Source organism: Panthera onca, chromosome C2 (genome assembly GCF_046562875.1).
Source record: "Panthera onca isolate mPanOnc1 chromosome C2, mPanOnc1 haplotype 2, whole genome shotgun sequence".
NCBI lineage: Eukaryota > Metazoa > Chordata > Mammalia > Carnivora > Felidae > Panthera > Panthera onca.
The window spans coordinates 92,065,028-92,076,666 of NC_138347.1; the positions used below are offsets into that span (position 1 = coordinate 92,065,028).

The window sequence follows — 11,639 nt, forward strand, 5'->3', positions numbered from 1 at the left end:
AAACCCACGTCTTCTGTTATGTCTAAGTGAGGACATTCATGCGCAGGTCCAGGATCTATTACTGCTCTCAGGATGCACAAGTCACAGGAAGCAAAGGGAGGATAGAAAAGTAAATGATACTGTACGTGTGCCTGTTATTCTAACAGTGAGGAACAAAAGAACACAGACACCACAAGATGAGACACCCAACAAACGGGGTGATGGAAGGGGGAAAAGTACAGAATTCGGAAAACGAAGGGGTCAGGGGGGCTAGAGGATGGAGCTACGCAAGGAGACCGCAGGGCAAACGTGTACTAAGGCTGACGCTAAGGTAGAAGCCAGCGCAGGCGCTAATCACAGGCTGCTCTTTCAACACTTTCTCCTAAACTTCCTCGAGAAAGCGGTCCTGCGCGTCCTCCGGAGCGGCATTCCACACGCGGGGCGTCACTCGGGGCGAGCCATCCCCAAAACACCGGTCCGCAGCGCCGCTCGTCTTTACCTGCGTCCCGCTAGGGTGCCGCGTGGGACAGCCCAGCCGGCTTGCGTGCATGTGTGAACGTGTCAGAAAGGGCACTCGGGAGTTGCCAGGCTCCGCTCGTAGACAATCGGCTTCGAGAGGTGGGCGGGGGCCTCGAGGCGGGGATGGGGGCTCTATTCGCTGGGGGCCAGCGAATGGCGGGGGGACTGGCGGAGCCAGGTGCCCCGCGCGCCGCCCCTCGGGGTTGCCCCCGCCCTGCCGCCGCCCGGGCGCCCCTCCGCCCGGATCCTGACGCCCGGTCGGCGTCCCGGGACCCACGCAGGGGTGCGGCCAGGGCCACAGCCGCGCCAGTCTGGGCGGGAGACAGGGCCGAAAGGCTCGGCCCAGACCGCGCCGCCTCAGAGCGCCTAGCTGGTTTTGGCAAAACTTTGAAAACAGAAAGACTTCGTTTACCTGAGCGGCGCGGGCGCGGGCTCGTCTGCGGTACGGCTGCCGAGCGCGGGCCGGGTTTTCAGCAGCCGTAAAGCGGGAGGAGAGCGCGCGAGCCGCGGCGCGAGCCCTCGCCCCCGAGCGGCGGCCCCGGCGCCTCCGCCGCGAGCGTCAGCCGCTTGGCAAGGAGCGGGCTGGGCTGAGTCATAATAAAAGACACGTTTGCCGAGCGAAGTGGGAAGAGGGGCCTCGAGGAGCCGTGTTAAATGGCAAGAGGTTCAAAAATAGGAAAGGAATTTTTTTTAAGGGGACAAAACTGAAAAGCTTGTCTCAAGGTGGGACAGATATGAGCTTCTTTTATAATTTGCAAATAGTTTACAAATACTCTTTGTGTCTAATAAAACTTTTTATTAAAGATTTTTTTTCTTTAAGTGCATTACCTGTGGAGCCAGTGAATGGGGTATAACGCTCAGCTTCACTTGCAGCTCTCAGACCTTGTGCAAGTTACTTGAATCCCTTGCCTTTGTTTCTCATCTGTCAAACAGGATAATAAAAGTGCCTCCCTCCGGACAGAAAATGCTTGGAGGGTACTTGGCATAGTACCTGTACTAAACGTTAATTATTAGGATTTAAAAATAAACTGGGGTTAAGTGAAGACGAGCCTAGAGGAGCAGCTTTACAAGGAAGGATTCAAAAATAAAGCAAGGACTTTTTGCAAGTGGGGTAAATTAGATAAATGCCTCAATGGAAGAAAATAAATTGGTGCCTGTAAAAAAATAAGTGAAGTCAATAGATGTAGCTGAGGTGGAAAAAGGAAAAGAAAAGGAAAAGGGCAGAGGGGGCAAGGAAAACTAGGTGCAGTGACCAGACATCTGAAGGAAGCTTCATGGGGAATGGAGGAGGAGTATATTTACTTGCTATTTAGAAAATCATGACAAACTCCCTCTGCTGAGGGAGATTTTTAAAAAATATTTAAACAGATAAACAACTGTCTCAAAATGAGCCCCAAATGAGGAGCCTTCGCTCCAATGAATGAGATTTGGCAGTTCTGCAAAATGAGGAAATTCTTCCTTGTGCTGCATCTTAGTGGGTTGAGTCATCAAACCCATAGCAAAACTTAGTGGGCTGGATTCCTGAAAGACATGCCAGATGGATGCATTCTGCTTAGTTTTAATAACTGTATGATGTTCCCTCTGTACTGTCAATTTTGGAAGAAAGGAATCTGAATAAAGATTTGAGAAGAGAACTTGAAAATAAAAGCTAAGCTAGTTATTTATTATATGAGTATCCATCCACAATGAGCATACAGTTAAAGACTGCAAAACAAGTAAACTTTTCTCCCAGTTCTGTTCTCCCTTACCTTTGTTTCTGCTTTTAATGTATTTCTTTTTATCCACTTTTATTATATCATTTTTATACAATGAACCTACCCAGGGGAAACGTGGTTTTAATTAATACTAAGGCATGGAAGGAATTTTAGCTAGGCCTCTCTAAGTAGGGTCAAACTTTCTGAAAGAAAGGTTTTTCAGTTGAAGTTTTAATGAGAGCAAGGGTAAATTGGCAGATGTGAAATCAGAAGTTATTCTAGACAAACAAGAAAATAGACTGAAAAAGAGAATGGAATAGAAATCAGAAAGAGTTCTATGCCCTAATTACTGGAAGCACGGAAGGCTAGAGGAAAGTTTTCTCTATCAGATCAAGAAAAATGGGTATCTTGCTTTACCACCCAGCCTTTCGAATACAAACAAAAGAAAGAAAAGAGAGAGGAGGAGGGGAAAAAAAAAAAAAAAAACCTTTATCAGATTCTTGAAATGAATTCCTAGGAGGTCTCCTGCCGGGTAAAAGATTTGGAGGTGCCTCTTTCAGGGAAAAACACCAGCAAAATATTTGAGGGGATTAATTTTTGCAGAATTGGGGAAAACCCTAAGATAAGAATCCCACTCTCTTTGTTTCAGTTTTGCTAAGCCTTAAGGCTGAGGCCAACAGATTTTCATTAAACCTTTATTAATGAAACAAAGAGATGAAATCTTAAATGGTGTGAAGCCCTTAAACTAAAAGGAGCAAGAAAACAAAACCAAAGCCCAGAAAATAGACAAAGAGATTAGGAAGTTTTTTTCTAAGGGGAACCTTTGAACTTTTGGCTGTCATGTGAATGCTTGTGACTTGCTTTAGGCAAATAGGACATACAAACTAAAGCTGAAACCAAAAAGATCTGGTCAGTTTAGATAAAAAAGCTTACCTTGCCTGAAATGTTTTGGTCTGAGAAGATAATTCCATTCATTTTAGGTAGAGACAAAAACTCACCACCTGGTTTTGTATGCCCATTAACACCTCAACCACCAGAATCTACTTGAATGCGTTTTTTAGTAGGACTCCTGGCACTTTGTGAACTAAACCTTGGCTCATGGGCTTTTGAGCATTTTGTGAATTTATCCAAAAGTATATTTTGACTAATAAGTGTTTGCTTTTAAAATTCTTATTCCATCATTATTAACGTTAATAATGTAAAGCAGAGTGACCTGCTTTTTAAGGTTTTTATAGATAGAATATAACAGGTTATAATTGTATCAATTGATGACATTACAAGTTTCTTTGACACAACTGAATTAAACTTTCGTGTGCTAATATGATTTCTAATTAAGAAATTTCTTATTTCATATAAGATTATTATTGGAAGGGACTGATTGCATTGTGAAAGTCAACATTGTTCTAACTTAAAACTCCAGTGTAGTAAAGGTTTCATGCCACATTCCAAATACTGTTACGTTACCTGTTGCTAAATCAGTGAGTAATAGGAGCAATAGTTAAACAGCCTCAACAAATTTAGTTTTGAAAACTACTTTCAGGAATGCTACTAACGACTATAGCAAAGCTGAAGTGAGATTCTCAAGCCAAAACTGAGTGTTAGCTGAGAACATTATGTTACAAGATTCCTAGCTAATCCGGCTCAATAAGGGAGGACAATCTTAAAGATACAGATCCTTGTCCTTCTCTGTCAACAGCAACAACACATATGTACTTATGAATCTATATGTACCAATGAAATCTTACGTATTTTAGAAGAGGTTTATTTGAAATTATTCATATCTATAGCACTGATCTTTTTTAGACATTTGAAGTGGGTTGAAGAATGATCACTTTATGGTTTTGGTTTTGGACAATGTCACAACTACAGATTCTCAGGTTAATTAAAATTTTCATTGGAAACATAAACAATTGTAGAAAATAAGCCCTTTCATACATTTCTGATTGGAGTATAAGTTATTATAACCCCCTACAGAGAGCAATTTAGTAACAAAATTAAAACACCAAAATTACACTCTCCTGGAACCAGCAAATTACTTTTGGGAATTGATTTCTGTAGAAATAACACATGTACAACATTATTCATTGTAACAACAAAAGTTTGGAAATAACCTAAAAGTCCATCTGTAGGAGACTAGTTACATTAATTATAGTACATTCATCCAATAGAATGTACTGTATGCAACTGTAGCTGTCAGGGAGGGGGGAGGAATTGAATGAACTTTTCTGTAAACAGTTTTGGGAAATGCAAGATATACAAAGTAGAAAAAAAACAATGTGCAAAATATTGTACTTGCAAAGAAGAAATATGTTTATATTCATTTATACATTCATAAATTCTTGAGGGGAACATAAGAAACTAACAATAGTTACTCACAGTAAAGGAGCAGTCAAATGTATTCATTGGACTGAGAAACAGGTGCAAAAGAGACTTCGTTGCATTTTGTTGTTGTTGTTTTCCTTTCCGTATAAATATATTACCTATTTGAAAATTAATTTATTTTTTTAATTTTTTAAGTAACCTAACCTAGAGCTTGAAGTCATGACCCCAAGGTCAAGAGTTGCGTGCTCTTCTGACTGAGCCAGCCAAGTGCTCCTGAAAATTGATTTTTAGTTTTTTTTTAAGTTTATTCATTTATTTGAGAGAGAGAGAGAGAGAGAGAGAGAGAACACCTGTGAGCACACGTGGGGAAGGAGCAGAGAGAGAGGGAGAGAGAGAGAATCCCAAGTAGGCCCTGCTGCCATCAGCACAGAGCCCGATGCTGGGCTCAAAGCCACGAAACCATGAGGTTATGCCCTGAGCTAAAGTCTGAGGCTTGACTAAGTCACCCAGGTGCCCCTGAAAATTAATTTTTAAAAAAGAAAACAAATACCAAATAGTATATGTTAGGTATAAAAAGATAAAGTTAGGAAACTTATTCTGTACTTGAATAATCTCCCTGTCATAACTCCAAAAGTCTTGAAGTTTACTATGAGAAGAATTCCTGAAAGCTAAACTATGAATTCTAGCTATATCTGTTTTGACTATAAAGAACTATAGTATTTGAAAATAGTTGAAATTCATTTTCATTTCTCTCTAATGACTTTAAAGTTCCCAATAGTAGAGAAATTAATATATAAAATACAGTGTATTTTATGCTAATAAATTGTTCAGAGTTTCTACAACTCACTGGTTTTGCTGAAAATATGGTATAGTACCAAATACTGATATTTAATTCTATAATGGCTTAAAGAAAATCATTGTTACATAAATACCTTTGAACCACATACTTTCTTTAATTGTTACCTATATAATGGTCCTGCTATTTCCAATGCTTTTGGGGAAGTTAATGGTCTCATTGTGAGGAACTTAATGACAATAAAGAAAAAAAGAAATTCTAATCACTCTGTTTACAGAGTGTTTTGATTTTCTACATTTATTTGTGTAGAAAAAGTTACTTAGGGGCGCGGGGGTGGCTCAGTCGGTTAAGCGTCCGACTTCAGCTCAGGTCACGATCTTGAGGTCCGTGAGTTTGAGCCCCGCGTCGGGCTCTGGGCTGATGGCTCAGAGCCTGGAGCCTGCTTCCGATTCTGTGTCTCCCTCTCTCTCTGCCCCTCCCCCGTTCATGCTCTGTCTCTCTCTGTCTCAAAAATAAATAAACATTAAAAAAAAAAAATTAAAAAAAAAAAAGAAAAAGTTACTTAGCTGAGAAAGTGGTATCTAGGAGATGTTGAATATGTGTGTATGACTTCTTGAAAATTAAGCAGTGTGACAGAAACTGCCAATCTCACTAATATCTATACACTCCATACATTTTTCAGCCTCCCTTACAGTTATATTTATCATATGACTGAGTTCTGCCCAATGGAATGTGGACAGAAGTATGCCATGATCTCTTTAGTTGTTGTGCTGGGTGGTTGGAGAAGCTCCACCAAAGGACTTTAAGTACTCTATCCCTCAGTATCAAGTTAGGAAAAATAAACCACATTATTCAAAGATAGGAGGTTTAATATTAGGACAATCATTATACAGTGTGTAATCTGTGAAGCTGAAGAAGCAGAAAGGGAACATTCAGGTAACTCAGAAGTAATTGCAGGCAACAGCTACCGCTCTAGAGCTGGGTGTGGTAGAGCTTACAAAATAGGCTCCATGACTCCACCTCCTGGTATCCGTGCCCTATGCAATATCTTCCCTTTGAAAATGGGCTGGACTTAGTGACACTTACAGTGAAAAGGATAAAGCAGAAATAACGAGATGTCACTTCCAAGTTTAGGATATAAAGATACTATGGCTTCTCTCTTGGCATGCTTGCTTTCATTCTCTCTTGGATTACTCACCTGGGGAAAGCCAGCTGACAAGTCAGGAAGCAGTGCTTTGGAGATAAAAGAGATGAAAGTTCATGTGGCAAAGATGTGTAGCCTGCCAACAGCCATATAGGAGAGCTTGGAAACAGATTTCTCCTCCTCCCAGTTAAGCCTTCAGGTGAGACTACAGTGCCTGTCAGCAATTTGAATGCAACCTCACCAGAGACTTAGATCCAGAGGCATCCATCTGTGTCCACATTGCTAATCCTCAGAAACTGTGAAATAATATAAGTTTGCTGTAAGGCACTAGTTTCCAGGTAATTTGTTATGTAGTAATAATGACAAATACAGTAGGGAATCAAAAGGGAAAAGATGAGTAACCAAAACCTAGGAACTCAGAGAGTGACCGTATGTAACTTGGCTCTCAGTCCTCTGAGGAGGATGTAGGTGGGATAGACCCCTTCCCAATTATAGGTAAAACACAGAGGCTGATGACACTCCACACAACAAGAAAATCTGAGAAAAAGTTTATTATTGACACAAAGACTCCTGGGAAAGAACAGCATTCACAAGTAGGTCCATGCTGACTTTAGTGAGGCAGACAGAGTGGGTTGGACCCTCATAGTGGCTCCTATATTGGGACTAAAAGGTAAAAGTTTTTGTGCATGGGTTGGTGATTTGCAAGGTTCGAATTGCTCGCTGTTGCCAAAGAAGAGGCACAGTTGGGGTTTCTTGTTAGCTTGTTCAAAGGTGGGGCCAAATGGGAAAGAGACGGTGAGGCTTAAAAAAATGTCGGAAATCAAATATCAAAACATGAAATCAGACTCTTTATTACTAGGTGTCTCCCAGGTACTGATTGTAATTCGGGAGCACAGAGGAGGGATTCCAGGAGATGGTGCTCTGACCTCTTAACAAGACGCACAGCTGGCTGCAGCTGACACCTCTGAGAAAGCACAAGTCCAGGTTTGGGGGTAACAAAACATATTTGAAAAGGTGTCTGATTAGGGCTGCTCAAACCGTGCTGACAGGAAGAAAGAAAGTCTCTTCTCTTCTTTTCCACTTTCCAAAACTCCTTTAGTACTGCCTATTAGCAGAAATGAATTGGTGTCTCGGAAATGTAACCTATCCAGGGTACTTGGGTGGCTCAGTCGGTTAAGCGTTTGATTTTTGTCTCAGGTCATGATCTACCACTTCGTGAGTTTGAGCCCCGCATCAGGCTCTCTGCTGTCAGCGCAGGGCCTGCGTTAGATCCCCTGCCTCCCTCTCTCTCTGTCCCTCCCTCACTCATTCTCTCCTTCTCTCAAAAAAAGTAAATAAACAATAAAAAAGAAGAAGAAGAAGAAGAAGAAGAAGAAGAAGAAGAAGAAGAAGAAGAAGAAGAATGTAACCTATCCTAGCCCTAGAAATACAGAAGACACTATGGAAGGCTGGATTTAGAGCAGAAACAATACCCAGAACACTTCTTACCTTTGTCATTTCAGCGCTGTACACAACCCTCGTCACATTTTTCAATTTCTTTAGCAAGAACTTCATGCTTCCACATTTATTCCAATGAAAATATTCTAATCGTCTCCTCCAGAAGAGAAGACACACTCAAGAATGTCAACATCACCCTAATGATTTATTGGTTAGGTTAGTTCCTCTACTGCTCCAATCATAACCCTACCTTGGATACTTTATAACTAGCACAAAAGTAAAAGCACTAGCCATCATCACCAACCCTTATTTATAATAAGAACATAAGGAGGAAAAAGGGGAAATACTGTATGCAACACTTATTACTAGAGTCATTGTTTCTGTAACTAGTCAGAAAAAAGTTTATAATTACAACTTCTTCCATTATCTGCTGCATGTTCCTCTGACCTCAGCCAGTATCTCTGCTTGTTATGGTTATTAAGCTGATAGAGTGACTCAAATCTTTATTCCTGAAGAATCTAATGTCTCAGTAATTCTATCTTTATTGCACTTCTGTAGTTTTCCATTAATTTTTACTATTAAAGATGTATGTGCTAAGAAGTAATCCAGAGAATCCACTTAGTTCCAATATAGTCCTCTCTGTGCCCAGTGTATAGCAGCAGGCTAATTTCTTCTTGATAATTAGGATCAATCGCTTCACCCAATAAAGTATCCTTGTCTTTTACAATTAATTCAGTGATATGAAAAACTCAAAATTGCCATATGGCGGTCTCAACTTTCAATTCAATGGAAAAATGGCCACATATCCTGATGGTAACATTCCTTAGTACCTCGGGAACTGATGTTGCTAAAAGAATCAGAAAAATCCAAAGTTTCAAAGATGGGAAGAAAGTTTTTAGAAATGAATAATTAGGTGTAATAGTCAGAGAAGCTATTTATATTCCTTCCTCTTGGTTCTTGGAGCCATACATTCTGATCTTGAGAGAAACAGCACCATGTGTGTTCAAAACATACATTGTATGCTGTAGGAAAGTATCCCAGTCAGGGACATATACGGAAAGACCAATGAATGCCATTCTGGCACACTTCTTTTGCTGTAAAACAATGTTATGTGGGATTTCAAGATGGTGAATTTAAGCATTCCGCAAGTCTATGAATAGTGCCTTCTGGCCAAAGCATTGCTGGCAAGTAAAGCAGATCCATACCCAGAATAAATGTGCATTCCTGGAAGTCAAATCCCTGTTCCCACCGCTGAGGAGCCACTAAATGAAAAGACTTGCTTGAAGTCCTTGACTTTCTTCTTAAAGGAGAGCCAATACACCCCAAACATCTGCTTTAGACTTTGAGTGTGAGAAATAAACTTTTACTGCATTAAAACACTGAGATTTTAGTGTTGTTTGTACTAACTTTCAGTCTATTTTTACTAATTCAGGCAGGAAATTTGCCTTCAACAAAAAATAAAAGAATTATAAATACCCATGAAAGAATTAAAGACTGAAACAGTTATCTACACAAAAACTATCCTTTTAACATCTAACATTAATACACATATTTCTATGTTTGATTGATGCATTGAGTTTTCTATCTTCATTCAGAAATTGTTTCCTATGTCTGAATAACAAGGATACTATTTTTTTAAATGTTATTGCTACTACAACTGTTTATTATCACTATTGATTAATTTTCTTTCAAAATATCAACATTTCAAGTAGCTCAAAGGGTTTCTTTCTGTCTAAAAGATGTGTTTCATTTAAAAAATCAGAGAATTTTCATAAAGTCAAAATTTTAATCATTCAGAAAATTAAAGGCAAGTTTTCTTTACCTCTATTCCCATTTCCCTCTTATGTGTAATATAATTTGCTTTTTTATTTATTATATTTCTGCTATTCCAAAATGGTTTATTAACTAAAAGAATAACTGCATGGTTGCCACTTTTCTTTTTTACTATACTACAAACCCATTAAAATATGATCACATCTTGAAAATCCACTTTTTAGTGATACATAGCTAGACTACAAGGTGGAAAAAAGACTTGAGACTTTCTTTTTCATCCTCCGTAAATATAGCAAATGAACCAGAAAAAAAAAAGTTAAATAGCAAGTCAGCCAAGCTCTGTTTTTTGGATGGATGGCTTAGCATGAATACCTGTGAAAGTTTGCCATAGTAAAGCATGTCTTAAATAGCTATAGCAAACAGTCCTAAATATAATGTAGAGTCCTCTTTAATATAGAAATAAAATGTTTCTGGGGCACCCGGGAGGCTGTCAGTTAAGCGCCTGACTTTTGATTTTGGCTCAGGCCATAATCTCACAGTTCATGAGTTTTAGTCCCATGTCACGTTCTGTGCTGACACTGTGGATCCTGTGTGGGTCCCTCTCTCTCTCTCTCTCTCTCTCTCTCTCTGCCCCTCCCCCACTTGCACCATCTCTCTCTCTCTCTCAAAACATAAATAAATAAATAAACAAACAAACAAATAAATAAACTTTTAAAAAAAGAAAATATTTCTCTAATGATTAAGGGGAAAAAAGACACCTAGAATACAGATTGGTTTTAATGACTTAATAAGTCTTATATAGGCAGACTAAATAACCACCCGAATATTACATAATATTTGTCCTCCAATTCATAGATATATTATATACGTATGAATTGTGATTCCCTCAATTCATCACTTTTATGATTTTTTTTCTGTTCAATTCAGAATTTTACCTATTGATATAACTTTCAATGTCTTCCATCCCAGTCCGTGCCATGGACATGTTAATTTTCCCTGCTGATATATGTCCTTGCTTTGGGAAGTGGTTTTCTCCATCCATATGAAACTGATAGGACTACCTAGGAAAGGGCCTTGCCTCCATTACCAGAGGAAAATTCATGATCCAAAAGCATCAGTTGACTGTTGAAAAGCTCCACAGACTCTAGGCCTAGGGTTGCTGAGGGCCAGTTTCCTCACTTCACAGAGAATCTATAAAGGAAAGCAGAGCTGAGACAGAAAGTGCCCTGATAACACGCATCAGCCTTAGCCTGAGCCTAAGCCCTTACACCTCCCAGGTACATGAGCCATGTATACACCTATTTTCCTTAAGCTGGTTTCAGTTAGATTTCTGTCATTCACAAACAAGAGTCTAGAAATTAAAAGCTTTTACTTGCCACCCTTTCACTCTGTATTTCATCATGCTTTCTAACATATATTTTAGAATATTTAAAAACACAATGGAGGCAACAGAAAAATAATATAGCCATTAGTAAAAGAAAAGTGAACAACACTTTCAAGAAACCTAGGAGATAGACTATTTTCATGGATCCCAGGATAAGAAAGGGTGGGGCTAAATCCTTGCCAGGTGTTAGAGACCAGTGATGGGTGTGCTCATTGCTACAGGGGTTTCATAACTTCTAGGCCCTGTAGCACACAGAGCTCTAATTCTAATCCAGTACATATGTACCATGGTTCATTCTAGCCTTCCTCCCTTGCCTATCTGTTTCCTCCCACTCTAGCACTCCAACCTTCTCTAGGTACAGAATTTCCAGACTATTTCCTCTATCCCTTCTTAACTATGGCTTACTTATTTCTTCTTAATATGGCTTTGCCCCACCCGTCTCCATTACATGAGACCGGAAACCTGGATAGGGCTGGATTAGGGCAGATTTCCCTTCCTCCAAATGAGATAAAATATCAGAATTGACTGTTATTGGGGAGAAAAGTTTGGGAGGTTTTCTCAGTGGATATTCTTTCTCTCCCCCTGGCAATT

The 11,639-nt window shown here is 39.7% G+C and overlaps 1 protein-coding gene across 5 annotated transcripts in view; it reads right to left on the bottom strand.

The window, feature by feature from the left end:
* The window catches only part of NAALADL2 (N-acetylated alpha-linked acidic dipeptidase like 2), a 1,341,335-nt gene extending 1,340,309 nt beyond the window's left edge, over positions 1 to 1,026 (bottom strand). For 2 of the 5 annotated variants that reach the window (XM_078432146.1, XM_078432147.1), the window contains exon 1: positions 911 to 1,026. The gene's annotated coding sequence lies outside the window, so the exon portion shown is untranslated. Of the gene's footprint in view, positions 1 to 478; positions 559 to 910 lie in introns of those variants that run through there. The other 3 variants (XM_078432148.1, XM_078432149.1, XM_078432151.1) reach the window with 2 other exon arrangements.
* Between the last annotated feature and the right edge of the window lie 10,613 nt (positions 1,027 to 11,639).